Consider the following 17969-nt stretch of genomic DNA (forward strand, 5'->3'; position numbering starts at 1 on the left):
TTTGTCTAGATTTCCCTTTTAAAAAGTTTCTTTATAAACTTCCAATAACTGCTATCAGAAAGTGAGATTTTAAGAATATAAATTTCTCCTAAAAATGATATAATAATGCTAGAGACCATACATTATATTTGCATGTGTTTTGAATGAACGGATGTGCAAAGTTGCATCTCAATAAGATATAGGTGCTTATAGAGAGAAGTAAGGGAATATGTACTTAAATTACTTTCAGCAGATGAGGAATTAAATGTTGGTCATTATACTAATCCACACTATACTGAACTTTTCTACATACTGGTTTCAGGAAAAGAAAAGGTGTGTGTGTGTGTGTATGTGTGAAGAAAGAGACGAGAGAGGGAAGATCAGTAACAAATGCAACACAACACATTACACTTAAGAAAGCTTAGCCACTGTTTTTTCTTTGAAAGAGAAAACATTGTCCTTTGCTTTCTTGAGGAAGTTGAAAAATTGTCAATACCACACTTTGCCCTTACCAATAAAAGTGCAAATAGCACTTTTTAGAGGGAGATAGAATTGCAGATGCATCCTTTTGCAGACTTTTATTGTTATTCAAAATAACAACAAATACAAAACCAAACAATTTTGTTGTATTATTATTCTCACTAAGGGCAGGTCCTCTGTCAGTGTACTTGTTTTACAGCTCTCCCTGTTCAGCACAATGCTTAGGGACCTTACCCAAACTATCCTAATTCTTTCAATGCTCTGTATCTCCAGGCCAAACTTCAAAGCTGTGAATTCTGTTTCTGAGTAGACATCTGTAGGCCAAACTTTGGTCTTAAGCATCTGTTTTCATTATTTTAATGTTGAAAAAGCCTGCAAAAAATCAGGCAGACAAAGTGTAAAAGTGGTGCTGACGTGTATTAGGTCTTCTTTTTTAAAACGTATTTACTTCAATTTACTCTCTTGTAACTGTTTTGACATGTATCTTTGCAAAACTTCTACTATTGTGATAAAAAGACAAAAGAAGATGTTTTCCAAGAACAGGACAGAATTCAAATTTGAAATGGCTTTGACTAATACAAAAACAAACAAGCAAACAAACAAACAAAAGGGATGAAGCACCACAGGAAAAAAAAAATGGAAGATACTACACTCTAGGAAGAATAAACAATTGCATGCTACTGGGAAAACTTGTACCATTTCTTCAAGAAAAGAAACAGGTAATACAGAGAATCCACGCAAAAAATATATATATATATATATTATTGCAATAAAGGCAAACAGACACAGATCATTTCGGTGGCTCTGCTTTTAATTCTCTCCAACTGATTTGCTTCCCTCCCCACAACAAAAGACAGTGTCCAGAAGTTAACATAGGACTCCAGCTTTGTAGTACACAATGTTCTTTAACAGAGCTGAATATGAGGGCAGATTTTTTTTCATGTCCGTGGTGTAATCCATTACCATGTTGCATTTAATATGTTCCAGTAAATTGTTTCTTTTTATACAATATTATGACAGTGCTGATTCATGGTTGCACTAGAGAAAAGAGATAATGAACTGAAAAGAGTCAAGAACAAAACAAACATTAAAAATGATCAGAGACCTGGAAAATGGACCCTATTAGTAATTCTGTATGAATTTGGGTTTTTTAACTTCAAAAACAGAATGACAGTTTTCAATTACTTCAAAGTATATTACAAAGACAAATGGAAAAATCCAATACAGATACATAAAAAAACTTCTTTCTTTAGCATATTCCTACTGCAAGTAACCTGAAGTCTTCAGGCTTCTGGGACAGATTATAGATTTTCATCTTGAGGGATTCTGACAGAAAATTGGACAAACATCTGTCTAAATAGTTGTGGGAAAACTGCTTGTGAAAGGGGAAATTAGATAAAAATTAGAGCCTAACAGAAGTTATGGTATTACAGAAGTTTGCTTGGGGTAAGAGACAGCTACCACTTCCCGGATGGTTGGTATGTGTGGAATCTACTTCTCCACGGTTCCCTCCTTCAACACGCTAATAAGAATAAACAAAGAGTGAAGCAGAATGGAGCAAACTTTGTTGGCTTCCCTGTGGAGGTGATAATCTGATGGTGCTGCGCAGAGGACAAGTGAATGGAAGGTGGAGAGGAATTAAGACACCATGGCCAAACTCTGCTGTACTCCCTGCAGAGGTGGTAACCTGGTCTAACCATGCAGCTGACAAGCCACACAATATGATAAGATGTCTGGTGCTGGGCCAGTGATGGTGGCAGATCAGTCTCTTTCAATGGACTTTGCTCAAACTTTTCCTCATTCTAGTCTCATTATAATACCAATACACACCTCCAAAAATACATACCTCCAATACACACCTTACCCGACTCCAGAGAATGACCACTCCTCACAGAGCATGCTCTCTAGATTTTTGACTGACTGAATGGACTTTTTAAATCAATGGATAATGAAAGTACCTATGACTAGAGTCACTCGAGCTCCACTTAAGTGTAAAATATATATATATAAGATGAACTAAGGAGGGAAGAAGTTAGAGGAAAGACTGCATTGTAACTTCTGGATCAATCAATGGGCTGAACCCCTTGCCCTCCCTTCGGTTGGGATGCTCCCTCAACTCCTTGAGGTTGAGAGCCCTCTCCCATCTTCTGCAGTGATGATTGTGCACTTGTACATTAGAGTTAGCTAAGAACCCCACACTGTAGTAGAGAATTTTCTGTACTCACATCCAAAACCTGCTTTGTGAATGTTACATTTGAATAAATCATATTGTTTTGAAGGCAGTCGGACCTACAGTAGACAGACTGTTTGTGAATCTGGTGCTGGCAGAGCTGGGCCTATAGTTACCACAGTATTTGTCATCTCTATTAAGAGGTAAGTCCATTCGCTCCCAGTCCCTCTAACCTCTGAGGATTAGCTGAAACGCAAGAGGCTTCATCTCTTACTAAATTTGCCTTTCCTTCAATCCGCAACAATGACATATTTATTAATCCTCTTATGCGGCTAAAATCCTTGACGGAATGATTTCTTTCAGATCAATTTGTCTATGATACTAATATTTAGAGCCATTACTTCCTGCATTTGACTGGAAATGTGCATCCTTCAAGAACTCAGACTGACTTTAAAAAGGTATCTGCGTTAAAAAACTTGTTGCTGATACAGCAAAGACATAAAAATAACTAGAAGACCTAAGGAAGTTTATCATGGCATTCAAAATAGGAATATTAATATTATTATAGATAAAAGATATGAGTTTTCATGCCAGTTTATCTGAAGGAAGACTACACACTAAAGAGAACTGTAATTTTATCTTTCATGATCAGAACATAATTCCAGACTTAAGAGGCCTTGAATGAGAACATAAATACAGATTTTTTGAGGGATCAACATGGAATAAAAGGATAAAAATAGCAGATACATCAGGATTATAAGATAATGAGGTCCTTAAATACATTTTTAGAGGTTATTGTTAGGTTATTGTTCCCTAATGCAGACAAGATTTCCTTAGAGACCCCTTATCTCTAAGGAGGGAGACTACACAACCTCCCTGGGCAACCCCCTCTGCTATTTGGCTGTCCTCCTGAGGAAAAAGCTTCCCCTTCTGTCTGGTCTGAACCTCTGTATTTACGACTTATGCACGTTGTCTCATTCAAGAAGTAGAAAAACAAATGAACAAACAAACAAACAAAAAGAATATACTAAGAGCACACATTCAACAATAATAGTTATTCCTTACTAGGCAATAAAAGGAAAAAGCCAGCATATCTTGAAAATTCCCTCCTCCTTTTTTTAAATCCACTGTATTATGGAAATATATACTAAATATTCCTAAAATATTCATGAGGAATCATCTACTACTTAAATGCCAACAAACATTGTGATACTACCCTTTTTGCTCTTTTTTGACTGAATGAAAGAAAGTACAAATCTTACCTGTAATACTAGATACTGACACAGAGAGGACAATAAATCAGAAACCTGTTACAGTCATCAAATATGAGGTATATGAAATATTCCCCTTGCTATGACATCTACTGGTTATTATAATGTTTGTTGTACTCCCTCTGCTCTGCATCCCAAAGCTGCCCTTTTCCAACCAGCTCCTTTACTTGGCCTTGCATCCATGAGAAGCAGCAAAGTAGCACTGGAAACCCATGGGTTTACAGCCTGATGTGTAGGCAGAGGAAGAGCACTGGAAGTGCAACTTCCAGAAGAAAGTACACCGAAGATACAACGTAGAGCTGGGATATGAGAACTTATTTGACTGAACAAGGCAGAGCTGCCCACAGCACAGCCTCGCCTAAAAACTGCGGCCTGTATAAAAATGCAGACTCCCATGTAAGTAAGTCAATGATACAGTGTGTGGGTGTGCACTGTGAGCTATAGCTTAAAAACTACACCCATTATGATAATAAGTATTCTGAAAACTAGAATGACATTCTACTGGAATAATTCCTGAGAGAAAAATACAGTAATATGGTCTTTGAAAGAACAACACATATTTGACATAGAAAATGTACTTTCCTCTATGTGATGATTAGAACTCTTGCAAACTCAGAATTATAACTGCTTTGCATAGCTAAAAAGCATTTAAAAGCATAAAAAAAAAAGATGAGGAATTTAAAATGCTAATTCTGTCAATGACTTGTACAAAAGCACCACATTTATGTAAACTTCAGCATAACTGAGTTCAGCATATGTTGAAATGTTTTGTTAGACCAAGAGTGATATGAACACTAAACACCTATTTGCCTGAGCTACCGAAAATGTTGACTTCTTCATAATCTTCTAGGAAAAGAAGTAACAAATGCATCATTCATATGAATTCATATGTGGCCAGCCATGAAGCATAAAGCATTTCTTAATACATATATTTGGCAAATATTACCACTGTTTGTTAGGTTTTAATCACTAAACTATGGAATACTGCACAGGAATTTAGGCATATTAGCTCTGTTTTTCCATTTTAAGTATAGTGTTCTTCAGACTACCTATCTTAATTTAATAATTTAATAATTAAGATGAATAGTAAGAACAAACACTATAAAATATTCAAAATATAATATTGCTTTCTTCAATTAGAAACTTAAGTTTAGCAGAATATATCAAATATATCAAATGTTTTCCTTAGTATAAGGAAATATTCTTATTAGTACTTCTGTTAAGAATATTTATTCAGAAAGAAGGACCGAAAAAATAGTGTAGATGATGTTTTAAACACACTCTTTGTTTTTAGTTTGCTTTATAATATCATAGTAAACTCAATGGAGGAAGAGAGATATAGAACTTATAAAGAAAAGAAAATATCTTGAACTAGACTTGAACTGGAGAGGACTTTACAATGCATTCTGCCAAAAAAAGCAAAATCTGAAACCATACTCGTATTACCTAATTCTACTATTTCCCTCCTCCCCACAAACTACAGTGAAAAAAGAGTCTACCTTGTCATTATCATAAAATAGACTGAAGAGTAGCATTATTTTCATCCCTGAAAAATAGCCAAAAGAAAATAAACCGTGAAATTTATTCCAGCCTGAAAGCAACTGCCCATGCTAACTATTGAGAGTAGATTATTTTTTATGACACAAAGTCAACAGTAATTTTTAATCTAGAATAATATAGAACTAAACTGACATAACAGCTGCCTTCTATCTCATATGTATTTGAAACATATCTTCTTTCAGCTCCTATTTAAAAAACAATCAAACAAAAAAACAAAACCTTGAACCAAAAACACCAAAAACTAATCAGAAAAACAAAACTGCTTGGTAGCCTAATCACTAAGTAGCTAGTAGAAATGCTAGTGTTATTCTTATTTTTATTCTTATTTTTATTTTATTCTTATTATTATTTTCATCTTGAGCAGTTGATTATGAAAATGAGACTATGATTCTATCAACTATCCTCATAGTTGATTCTATGAGAATGAGAATGAGCAGTAGGAGACAAGATTATGTATAGAATTTCATAGCGTTGACAGTCACTACTGTCAATCAGTGGGGAAGAATACAAATTCATGGCAACTCATTTTTTTAAACAGTTATCTGATGGGCATTAGTGATTACAGGGTAAATCAATGAAGACTAAAGGCACTCACTCACAATATATTGTATATTTTCATTGAAAGATATTTAATAGGCAGATATATGATTTTTATAAGAATCAAAATTATAAACAAAAATGTTAAAAAACAAATATTTAACTAGAAAAGATTATATCTTCCTCCAAGTAAAGAATATATGAAATATACATCTTAAAAATTACTGTTTTTCAAAAAGATTTTTGTCATCCTGCATTTTATCAGTGCTTATTGTGATTTAACATTTTACTATGTACAGTTAAAGAGTGTATTAATGTTAAAAGATTTTAGAATATTTTAAATACAATATTGCAATATTATTTTCTAGCACTGCAGGACATTTTTTTCTAAATATTTAAGTAAAATATAGACTTCTAAAAAAGGTTAAAAGCTCAAGCTAACAGCTATTTGAAAAGATGCTCAAAATGCATTTTTTTTTTGCTTACATCACAGCCTGTTCACCAAAAACTCTTTTCAAAATAGCCCTAGGAATGTTGAGATTTTTTCTTAATGACATTAGTCTTGTAGGAAAAGTGATTAACAGCTGGCTTTCAATCTATGTGATATTAGCCATTAGAAAGTAAGCAGTAATATCCTGTTTAATTACTGCAAGCACAGTGTGTCACCAGCTAATTACATATGATGGATTATTGTCATCCTCACATAGCTCTCAAAAGATCAGAAACAAATATCTGAATCCTGTAATACATGTTTAGAAAATAAACTTTCAGAACATAATTTTAAATAAAAACTGCCTGTTTAAAAATAAAATTCTACTCAGTGCTGAATAGTACTACACAACATATTAGAACACAAATTCTATCCCAGAAAATAGTTAAAGCACAAACTATTAGAAAGAAATACCTCATTTTATTTTGATTTAAATGATATCTTTAGGGAAATCGATCACTGTACTCTCTCTCTCCTTTTTTTTTTTTTTTTTTTTTTTTTTTTTTTCTTCCAGGAATGGGGAAATAGGACAGAATCAACTATTCTAAGTATATAGACATACTCCTATGCTTACAGCAGGCAGCTACCAGTAATACAAGACATTTGAAATTTGTAATACTTAGCAATAGACCAAAAGGACCTCTAAACCATTCTCTATGGAGATTATAACAGCTGAGAGATTATCTGAAAAATTATTTGAGGGAGAATCTCAACTTTGAAAATATGGAACTCTATAGGAAGCACCTCTACAGGAATTGATAGTAAATAGCAAAGCAGGATAGGAGCCAGGAAAAAAAATGTGAAGTTTCTAAGTAACACTCTTAACAATCTCATAATCGAGAGCATAATCAGCAGCACCTAGACAGTCAATATTAAGTAGTAGATAAGAGTCTAATTTAAAAACTGATCATGCTAGGTCATGCTAGGAAAAAGATGAAAGGAGCACTTTACTTACTTACACCTAAAATATACAGAAAAACAAAACTTCCTGTAACAAGATTTTCATAGTTCCTCTTTGTTCCTAAGAGAGCATTATTAGGAATAAAGTGAATATAAAGAATTGCAATTACTATATTTGCCTACAGAATTTGTAAATAGTTGATTACTATGTTATACGCTTCACAAAGAATGGTCTTTTTTCAAAAGGGTGTACATTGTGAGCCCATGAGTTTCTGAACTTGCTGGGACTACTCCACATGATTTAAGTATTAGACCATTATATGTGCTAATGGAAAGCACAGAATAAAGATGGCCTAGTCCCAGCTAAGCCTTTTCCAAAAATAAGTCTTTAAACAAACAATATTTACAATTGATTTAACAGTGGCTTTATACAAGTAATTTCTATATTATTTAGCAATTAAGCCTTAGCATTGAGAATGGAAGAAATGGCATTGAGAATAAGCTTTGTTAAAAAAAAAAAAATCACAAAATGAAGAAGCTGGTAAAATATCTGAAAATATGAGAGATGGGAAAGCAAGAATTCTCAGTGCTGACTAGAAAAAAAAAAAAGAGTATTTAAGAAGTACTTTACTTTAATACTTTAAGAATACTTAAAGTCGAACTGCAAACATAAGAGTGTACCAGCCAGCACAGAAACATTTGTAATGATAAATGATAAACAGAATAAATTTCAACTGAGATGTTCAAAGCAAAATTATGATAATAAAACAAGAAAGAATAAACTTTAAACATACTAAATAATCCACTCTAAAATATGCAGAAAATCTATGTTGGAAACCCTCCTCGCTATCTATTTTTCTGTTATTTTGGGGGATTGAACAATTACTAAATGAATGCAATGCACTTTTTTAAGGTCTGATTACAGAAAACATTGAATTGATAACCATGTTCATCTTCCTGCTCTCACAAGCAGTTATTTTTCGGAGACTGTTAAATTAATGAAAAACAGTTAGAGGAAAAGTCTTGGACAGAATCATGGAACTGTTCAGTTATTCACTCACATGGCTGAAAGGTAAATCAAGTAAAATGATGCAGATGAAATAATAAATCTGTACCATGATGTATTAAATCGAAACAGCCATATGATAAGTTTTGCATTAAAAGCATATTATCTTAGATGTTTACTGCTGAAAACAGTGGTCTACATATCATATGTATACATAAATATATGGCCAACAAAGTGGGAAATTGAGTATAACATTTTGAGTTCTGATCCTTTATTTAATTCATGTCTTAAAGATTAACAACTGAGGATGGTAAGTTGTACAGGCTAGTTTACCCTGCTGATTCTCTGTTTCTGCATTCTTAAATTGAAGACAATGCATGCTTTAGGAAACTTTCTAATTCTTTTGAAATTACTGCAAAGCCCTCCAGAAATAATACAGCTGTAAAGAGATTTTGTTCTTATTTTACTTCTAAAAGTTACTTCATAAATTGTCTGTCAGTCTGTAAGTGAAAGACATTTTTTCCTCCACACTATACTACTGCATAACTGCACAGAAATCTTGCTTTCTTCCAAGAGTCATAAAATGGGCTTCCATCAGACAGAAGATAAGGGATATGATGGAAAATTGGCATGGTCTGATATGTCTCCATCTATTCTCCTATGAGCTGATGAATTAACCAACCTGCAAAACAGCTGTCTAAAGAGTCTTTTACAGCAAATAATAGTTAAGATTGTCAGGTAAAATGATGGAAACAGCAGTTGACAACCAGATATTATTGAACGCAAGAGTAGACTGAACCCAATATTTCATTCCTGAACATCCAGGCTGAGCAGCCTAATTCCATTCTCCTACCCCACCGAAAAAGAATCCTCAAGGCTACATCCACATTTTTCATACAATGCATGCAATTAACTGAGTGATAGATTAAAAAATGATTTAAGGAGCCAGATACATAATAGAAATTTTTTCAAGTTAAAATTAAATAGAATTCTGAAGTGGGAAGGAAAAAAAAAAGCCTAATGTGTGTGGTGGGACTCAGATTCCTAAGCAGTTACTCTGAGTCCAATCTGACTGAAAAACTAAAAACAGACAGTTTGATTTTTGGTGCTGTGTCTCCCATTGAGAGTCTGAATATAGAATTTAGGAGAATATGCTGTGTGGCATAAGGGTATTCTCTTACACACTAAAATTCAGGTTTTAGAAACTGTTTTGAGGGAGAATCTAGAATAGCTTATTTACTGCAAGGCAGCAGCTTCAAAACAACTGATAGATCAAACTGTAGATTTCTACACTGAAAAGAGAACCTAGGCTCCACAAAAATGGTATTCACAATACCTGTTACCTGATGATCTATCTGCCATCTAACAGAAATTTATTTACATTTTTTAAAAGGACTTTGAGCATCTATTAATACATTTGACTAAAGGTAGGAACACTGATAAGAAAGAGCTAGAAATTATTTTTTTTTAAAAAAAAAGAGAGCACATTTCCATTAATATATGTTATATAAAATACAGTCCTTAGTTAAATAAAGCATTACCAAAATTGTAATTATAATATTAGTTTTTCATTTCCCATTCAATGTGTTCCACATATCTTAGGACTGGAACAATTAACGGCTTCTGAACAGCTTCAGTGCCCTTATAGTCAAAAGCAAAATGAACAGAATCTTTCAAAGGGATTAATAATCATTCTGCCAAGTGGATTTAGTTACTGTATGTTGCACCATAATACCTGTAACCTTAATTATGGACCAGAAATCTTTTCTATTCTTTCTATGGAGAAAGTACACAGATAGCTTAGATGAAATTCATCCAATCAAATTTTAGATAATTTGCTGGAACACCTAAGATAAGAACAGTTATACTAAGTGCCCTGAGAATTCAGTTTTAAGGGACTCTTAAAGATTAATCACCCTCTGAAGGCGACTGTCATTCAGCTAAACATTCAGCTAAGTTTAGTTGATCTTGGCTAAACTTGGTAGAGATCAAGCCAATAATCCAACAACAAAAAGATTCAGTGGAAATTTTGGTGAAACACATTCAAATTATAAGGGGTCGAATTTGAGGAAATTTCATATTTTTGTTAAGGTGACTTTTTTAACGTCTGTTCAACAATAAAATATTGAAAAATATGTCTTGAAAATATCCTACCTGAGGGAAACAAAAGCTGATATTAATATCTGATGAAAGACAAAAGCCAACCTCATTATGAAGCAAGGGGAAATTGGTAAGACGGGAAGAGGAACTGAACAAAGAGAAAAATGGTCTGTGTTTGACACAGTACAAAAAGGAAAAAACAGCAAAGAATTCAAAAAGAAGAAAGCAAAAAGTCCTTGAAGCCTGTTTATTAAATCATAAGCCCCTTTAGCTCATCCAAAAATATCACTTTGTCCTGTTCACTCATATCCATCTAATGTGACTGTGTCAAAGTTTAATATTTCCAACCATCAAAGAAAGCAAGCAAAAAAGGATTTTCACTTCATTTTGATATTTTTAAATCACAGCTCAATTTTGTTTAAAATATCTTATGAGAAGCAATCATACTATACTACTAATATATATTATGTAGCCAACCTATGACAAGTTCTATCAGCAGCACATTTTATCCAAACATACTTATTCAGTGATAAATCTCTCATTCACGAAAATATTCATGCTATCACTAGAATCACAAACACGTACAGAATCCAAACTACGAAAGTTAACAATGAGACCATAACCATTCATTAAGTTGCATATTCATACAACTATTTACAAAGCAGTAGATAGTAACATTTTATCTGCACTTGAAGTGCAGATATCTATAGAGTTTCTCAAAACCTAGCTGTGAATCAGTGAGCACAGGCATCACAGGTTGTCTAGTCTAGCATCTTTATGCTTCTGTAGAAATATACAAAATACATACTCTCTTCAAATTTTTAATATTTACAAAAATAATGAGAGCTAAATTAGGTTGAGATCAATAAACTGGGTATTTAGTTCTGTGATACTCTCTCTTTGGTTCTCTTTGATGGATAAATTTGGTGGAAATTCCCACTCCTGGAAATTTTTGTTGGCCTTTCACCACATTTCATCATACAGTTTTGTTTCTATTGTCATAACTAAGCAATGCTATTTCTTATGGAGGTACATTTTAGGATTAATGACCCCATTTAGAACTCCTAAGATACAGCAAAGGTGAGGAGAAATCAAAAAAAAGGGTTACTGAGAAAAAAAATAATAATCATTACTGTTTTCATACCTTGTCACAAACAGAGAAATAAATATTGTTATATCATCAGCAGAAATTAGGGAAACTAATAACCAAAGGAGCAGTGTATTATATTTGCCAGTATTTACCCACCCTGAGGGATCTTTATAAAACACTATGCTATTCTAATTTTCGTATTGAATTTACTTATATGACTTCCAAGAATTTAATGACATCTGAAGATGGAGAAATGATAAAGATAAATGTTATAAGCTAGTCTAAATAAAAATGCCCATTTTCTGAAAGATAAATATTCTCTTAGATGAAATTTGCTTTGATTTGATACTCAGAAAAGCAAATTCCTCTCTTGGCAAACTACCATAATTCATTCTCTGCTGCTTTCACTAACATTTTACCAAAGTTTTTTTTTTTCCTTTGAAGAAAGGCTTCTGCACAGTTATTTGCATCTACACTGATCTAAGTTACCTCAGTGTTTTTTTCTTTTCTTTTTTTTTTTTTTTTTTTTTTTTTGATCACAAAAGACCACTACAGTACTCTGGACTCAGCTTTTTGGGCAATCTTGTTTGCACAATGTCTGTATAGCATATTGTTTAAGAAAGTTATTTGCCTACAGTTATTTGCCTTTCAGCATTTCCATATCTATGACTGAATCCATGACTTGTATTTTGGAAGTGCAAAAAAGTACACTTTTTTTTACCAGGACATTCGTTTTGGAAATTGTGTCCTGTTTACACCTAAAAGCATCTGAAATTATATGGAAAGAAAGAAAAGGATGACATTCTTCTGAATATTTACATCTGCACATGAATAATTCAGAAATAAAATCCTTCTGATTATAGTTTAAATTGCTTCGGTTATTCACATAATTGGCAATGAATTCCAAAATAAGAATGCCAAAATAGAGTATAAGCAGACACATTCCTAATTAAAAAAAAAAAAAAAATCACTGTAATGCTGAGCTTCTGGCACCATTTCCCTGCAGTACTCATATGCCTACAGTTGGATGCTTTCTAACTGCTTTTATTTTCACAGAAAACAATATATTTTGGAGTTATTGTCTGCTATGTATATTCTTCTTTTTCCATAAACTTGGCAAGGAATTAAATAACCTATGAGAAAGAGAGGGGAAAAAGACAACTAGATTCCTATCAAAACAGCCTGAAATCAGTATATACTCATTTCTTGGCAGTTGAAGAGGTTGAAGAAAACAGTCTGCATGGACTATTTTAGTCTGGGGACTAAAACTCCATTTTATTAATTTGTATTTCTTTTCTACGTAAAGATATAAAATGGGTAAGTATATCATAAGCAAAAGTCCTTAAAATTAACCTGTAAAAGTTTTTTCTTAGTACTTACAGATAATGTTCACATTTCTCCAATGGTAGTTCATTACAAGGTGGACAGAAAGCAAGTAACGGGCTGAAAAGGTGATTCATACTGATGTGCATTAAACAGCATTCAGGTATTAACTAATACATTTTTTTCTTCAAACACTGCATAAAGTGAACTTTGTGCATACGCACATTTCCAGTGGAGCTACTTATACTTCTTAAGCTATGCTGAATTGGGGCATACAGCTGCTCTCATTCCAGAACTGACAACCTGTCCAGAAGGTATTAATGATACAGCGATGGGGTGCCCCTCTCTCTGATAAAGTGTAAGGCTCTGCAAATTGGCAAATCCACCCTCCCAGCACAGAGAAATACAGAGCGTATCTGCTTGGAATCAGTCAGTTTATGACTATTTTAAAGATGCTTGCACAAGAGAAAAATAAATGATTGTAATGGGTAGCATACATAGACATGAATTGTATCCTCTTAAACTGCATGATTTGGAATGTGCATGCCATTAGTGCCAGAACAAGTCTTAAATCTGACATTTGAAAGACTACAAATTTAGAAAACTGAAAAAAGATGTTCCTTGGCACTCTGTGCTCTCTTTGTACACTTTCAAAGAGGTTATGAAAGATCAGCAGTAGGATTACACCTTTACATTTGTATTTGCTTCACATTTTCTGTTTTAGGATAATATTATTACTGCTTTCCAAAAAGAGACATGAGTAACAGCATACTTGATGAAATGAGTAGACAGTTGCTTAGTTTAATTACTTGTCTGATGTGTTATTATGCATGACACCTCACTGCTATCTGGTAGAAAGGCCAAAAACAGAGGAGAGAGGGTACTATGAACATCTGCAAGCACTTCAGTCAAAATTTATGAAAAAAAAATTAACAAATCTCTGCTAATGTCATTAATCTTCTATTATGTTTATTCTGCCTCAATCCACTTTGCTAGTCACACTATTTTTATGTATGTCTACGACAGAAACCAACAGCAATAAGAAACCAATTATGAACTGTTAAACTGTAACAACTGTCATAACAACTGTGATAACAAACATAACAACATAACAAACAACTATCTCTTGTATGTATAAGATTTAAATTTCTATTATTTAATATTCATTTGTGTAGCTTATAAAATCATTATGCATAGAATGATTTGTAAGTTTATCATTACACATCATTACTTGTGTACCTTTGTTATAATTTAAAGTCTGTAATTAAAAAAAAAGGTAAGTAAAGAGCCTGATTTGTCTAAAATGATCTGGTTACCAACAAAAAAAATAATTTTATTAGTTAAAAAATATAAAAATAACTATTGTTCATTTCTTAAAATATCATAATCTAGTATTAAAATACAGTGAGATGGCTAACCTATTTAGTGAAAATTTAGGGAAAAGTTATTACTCGTTCTTTTACAAAATACAAACAAGATGTTAATTCATTGAATTTCTCTTCCTAATACTCCAAAACTACAGAATCCCCCCACAAAAAAAAATAATTATCATAATGTAACTGTGGTCAAAACTCCTTGCACAGATGAAACCTACCCACCTAGGTAAAAGTGTGGGACCTTTTCAGTATTTTCTCTTTGTCTTAACAGTCACAAATTATTGACAGCCCTGGTTTCATGCAGGCACATAACAACAGTTAAAGACCAGAGAATATCCTATGTGCAGTTCTTTATGTATAACCCAGAGAATAGACAACACAGAGAGAAATACAAAAAATACAGTTCGAACTAAGGGTAGCTCCTAACATTTCAGTATAATCTTCATTTTGTGTTGACTTTGCGTGACATACAGGGCATTTGAATTATACTCCAATATGCAATTCCTCCGTGTATGAAGGCATTTCTATATTTAGTCCCCCTGTCTGCCAACAGCTCTGTAAATGCTTTTACACAGCACTCAGGTAGCCAAAGAGATAACTAGTAGCGACAGCCTAAAAATGAGTTGTTCACACACTGCAACCCTTAGTGGCAAAGCAGAAATGACAAGATAGACTCTGCACGTAAATTCACAACCTGAAATGAATGGCTGCAGAATGGGAAGAAATCCACCTCAAATCACCTACACAAGATATCACTCAAGAGCCATTTCATCCTCTGGTTCTCTTCCTACATAACCACATCTCGACAGAGTATCGGTATAGTTTTTGTCCCAGAAGAAATGCCTCATTCGTCTGATAAAACTTTATAGGTTTTCTTGAGGCATTGGACCAAAACTCAGCTCTGACGTGCAGGAAGATAGTGAAGACTCAGTGTACCTGCTGCCTGGACATCCGAATTTTTCACAGCAATGTAATGGATTTCTTTCAGTAGTGTAAATTTTAACGTAACAGTGGCTTGGTGGAGTGGGTCAGACTGGGAGAAAGATTGAGATTATGTTCACAATTTCAATTTTAATCATTTTAAGGTAATAATTTTTAAAAAATAACTAAATTAAGGAAAAAATTCTTGACAGTGCAGGTGATAGAGCACACAGGTTGCCCAGAGAGGTTGTGGAATCTCCTTCTCCAGAGATCTTCAAAACCCACTTGGACACAGTCCTGTGCCATGTGCTCTAGGTGACCCTGTGTGTGTAGGGCGGTTGGCTAGATGAGCTCAAAAGGTCTCTTCCAACTTTAATGATTCTATAATTCATCACAGACAGGCAAACTTGTCAAATTCTCACCATAGCAATTATTTTGGCCCCACCAATAATCTGCAGATACAAAATGACGGAAATGCAGAGCTGCCCATATCCTGAAAAATGTAACAGTTCACACGTGCTGAGGGTGGGTGGAAAAATAGGGCCATCATGTATGCTGTATTGTTATATAAAAATTAAATAGGAAAGAAGAGACCTGACAGCTACCCAAGCACTGGTCAAGACTGGATTCTGTGAAGTCTGTCAGTGCATACTCAGGATTTGGCAGTACGGTAGGCACTGCTGCATTGGGCACCTGCGGCTGCTACCACAGGTGCACATCTCTGGCAGCACGTAGCACGTCTTTGGAAATCTGTAGATATCCGTTCACATTTTATCAGAAATTATCAGAAAATGGACCTTAAAACCAAAAATGAAAGAAGGCAGGTGAATGGGCAGACTACTGAAAACTGGCAAGACAACATTTACCTCATATTTAGGTTTAAAAAATACTACCAAAAGAGCTTTTAAGAAAAGAATTAGTTAAATGATTACTAAGTAAAGTAATTATTAGGAAATTATAATGGAATACTGTGATTTTAATGAGTTTTGAGGAGATACAGCTATATATCCAAGAGCACATACTGCATAATGGAGAAAGTACTTGGGGAATAAGAAAATTATAATAGTTATAGAATGTCCAGGGCAACACCCCCCCCCCAAAAAAAAAAAAGCAAGTAAGTTTATAATATCCATACATAGTACTTGCAAAGTACTAACCCAAAATACTGCATAAATTTATAGTGTGAAGTGTAAAGATATTAAAAATGGAAAAAGAAAAAAAAAATCACAAAAACGTCATCCCTTTAAGAACTTAAGAATGGCAAAAAACATCTTATAAGAAACTTCCAGACTTTATTAATCAAAATAAGTTTAGGGATCTCTTGAGTGGTTAGTCATCTTTAGGGGTAAGAGGAAACTCAAATACAAAGAAGTTAAAGAATGTTTAACAGTAACACATAACTGAAACATGAAGATAAGTGAATTTGTTTCAGTTCATTTCATATTGTTGTTTATAAAATACTATTTTAATACCCTAGTGAGGTTGTGGTTCAGACAGACCAGATGATATAGCAGTTGTAGATTATTCATGAGGGTACATGAACCAAATCACTATAATGCACTTCAGCCCAGATTTATGATGGCTCAGGCTGTTTCACCTTGATACCATAATGTTTGTCTAGTAACATACTTGAATAACATGTTATTTCTGCTTAAGGCACTACAGGGACTTTATTTAAAAGCCATACTTCCTCAATTGTAACTCATTATCTTTCAGTGGTATATTTTAATTATAAAGCATCTTGCTGATTTCTTTATAGAGCAAATTCATCAGTAACGTTGTGTTCCTCCTGCAGTATTATTAATTCTTTGTAAGCTCTTCCTGGTTACATGAAAGAAATAAAACAGAAGTTAATATATATCTTAAGTAAATATTCCAATGTCAAAACTGAATAGTAACCACAAAAAGCTTTGATTTAGTATACTTGAGAGATAGTGTGAAAACACTGCCTTGCTTTACATTGTTTAAAACTGTACGGAGATATCTGGCAAGGATTAATTTAATTCGATTCCGTGTGCTCAGTTCTGCCTGCACATAATGATGAAAAAGCAGAATCATTACCTTCTTTAGACTTAAAACATCTGTCTGCTGTTACTTGGGGCTTGCATTTAGGTGACTGAACTTTCAGAAACAACTGCTGCTTTAAATAGATTAGAGATTTAAAATAGATACTCCTCTCTAATGTAGCCATGTCCTACCTGATGTACACTGGGAAAGTAAATGCCTTCTTTTAAGATCTAGGCTGTATTGAACATTAGAAAGGAACAGAAGAAACCACAGGAAGTGAGCTATGAATTCTCTGCCTGTAACACAGGCAGTCTAATCATTTTTTTTTTAATGATGACTTTATATCTGTTCTTTCTTTAGATGACTGCAGATATGGATCTGGAATACTATACTGATTAATGTTATATGAAAAAGAAACGAGAGTTAAAAAAATTGTAATTCAAAAGCTCAGAAGTAGGATACTTATGACATAAAAAAATGTTGACTTGGACTGTTAACATCTCAGTAATATTTTGCTAAATATTTCTATGCTTTATCATTGCTAAATTTTACATTTTGTCAATTGCTTATGCAAACAACAAAGTTATTTTCAGTATGACTTCCACCTTTCCTTATTTTCTATTTCTTCCTTTTTCTTAAATACATTTTTGCTTCTATAACTGTAACTAGAAAATAAGATAATATTTGAAAATATTACCTTTTTCTTTTTTTTTTTTTACTTTCTGACCAGCAATGTAATGAACATAAAACTTTGTGGGC

Source organism: Tinamus guttatus, unplaced genomic scaffold (assembly GCF_059628265.1).
Source record: "Tinamus guttatus ecotype Peru unplaced genomic scaffold, ASM5962826v1 Tinamus_guttatus_pri_ptg000383l, whole genome shotgun sequence".
Taxonomy (NCBI): domain Eukaryota; kingdom Metazoa; phylum Chordata; class Aves; order Tinamiformes; family Tinamidae; genus Tinamus; species Tinamus guttatus.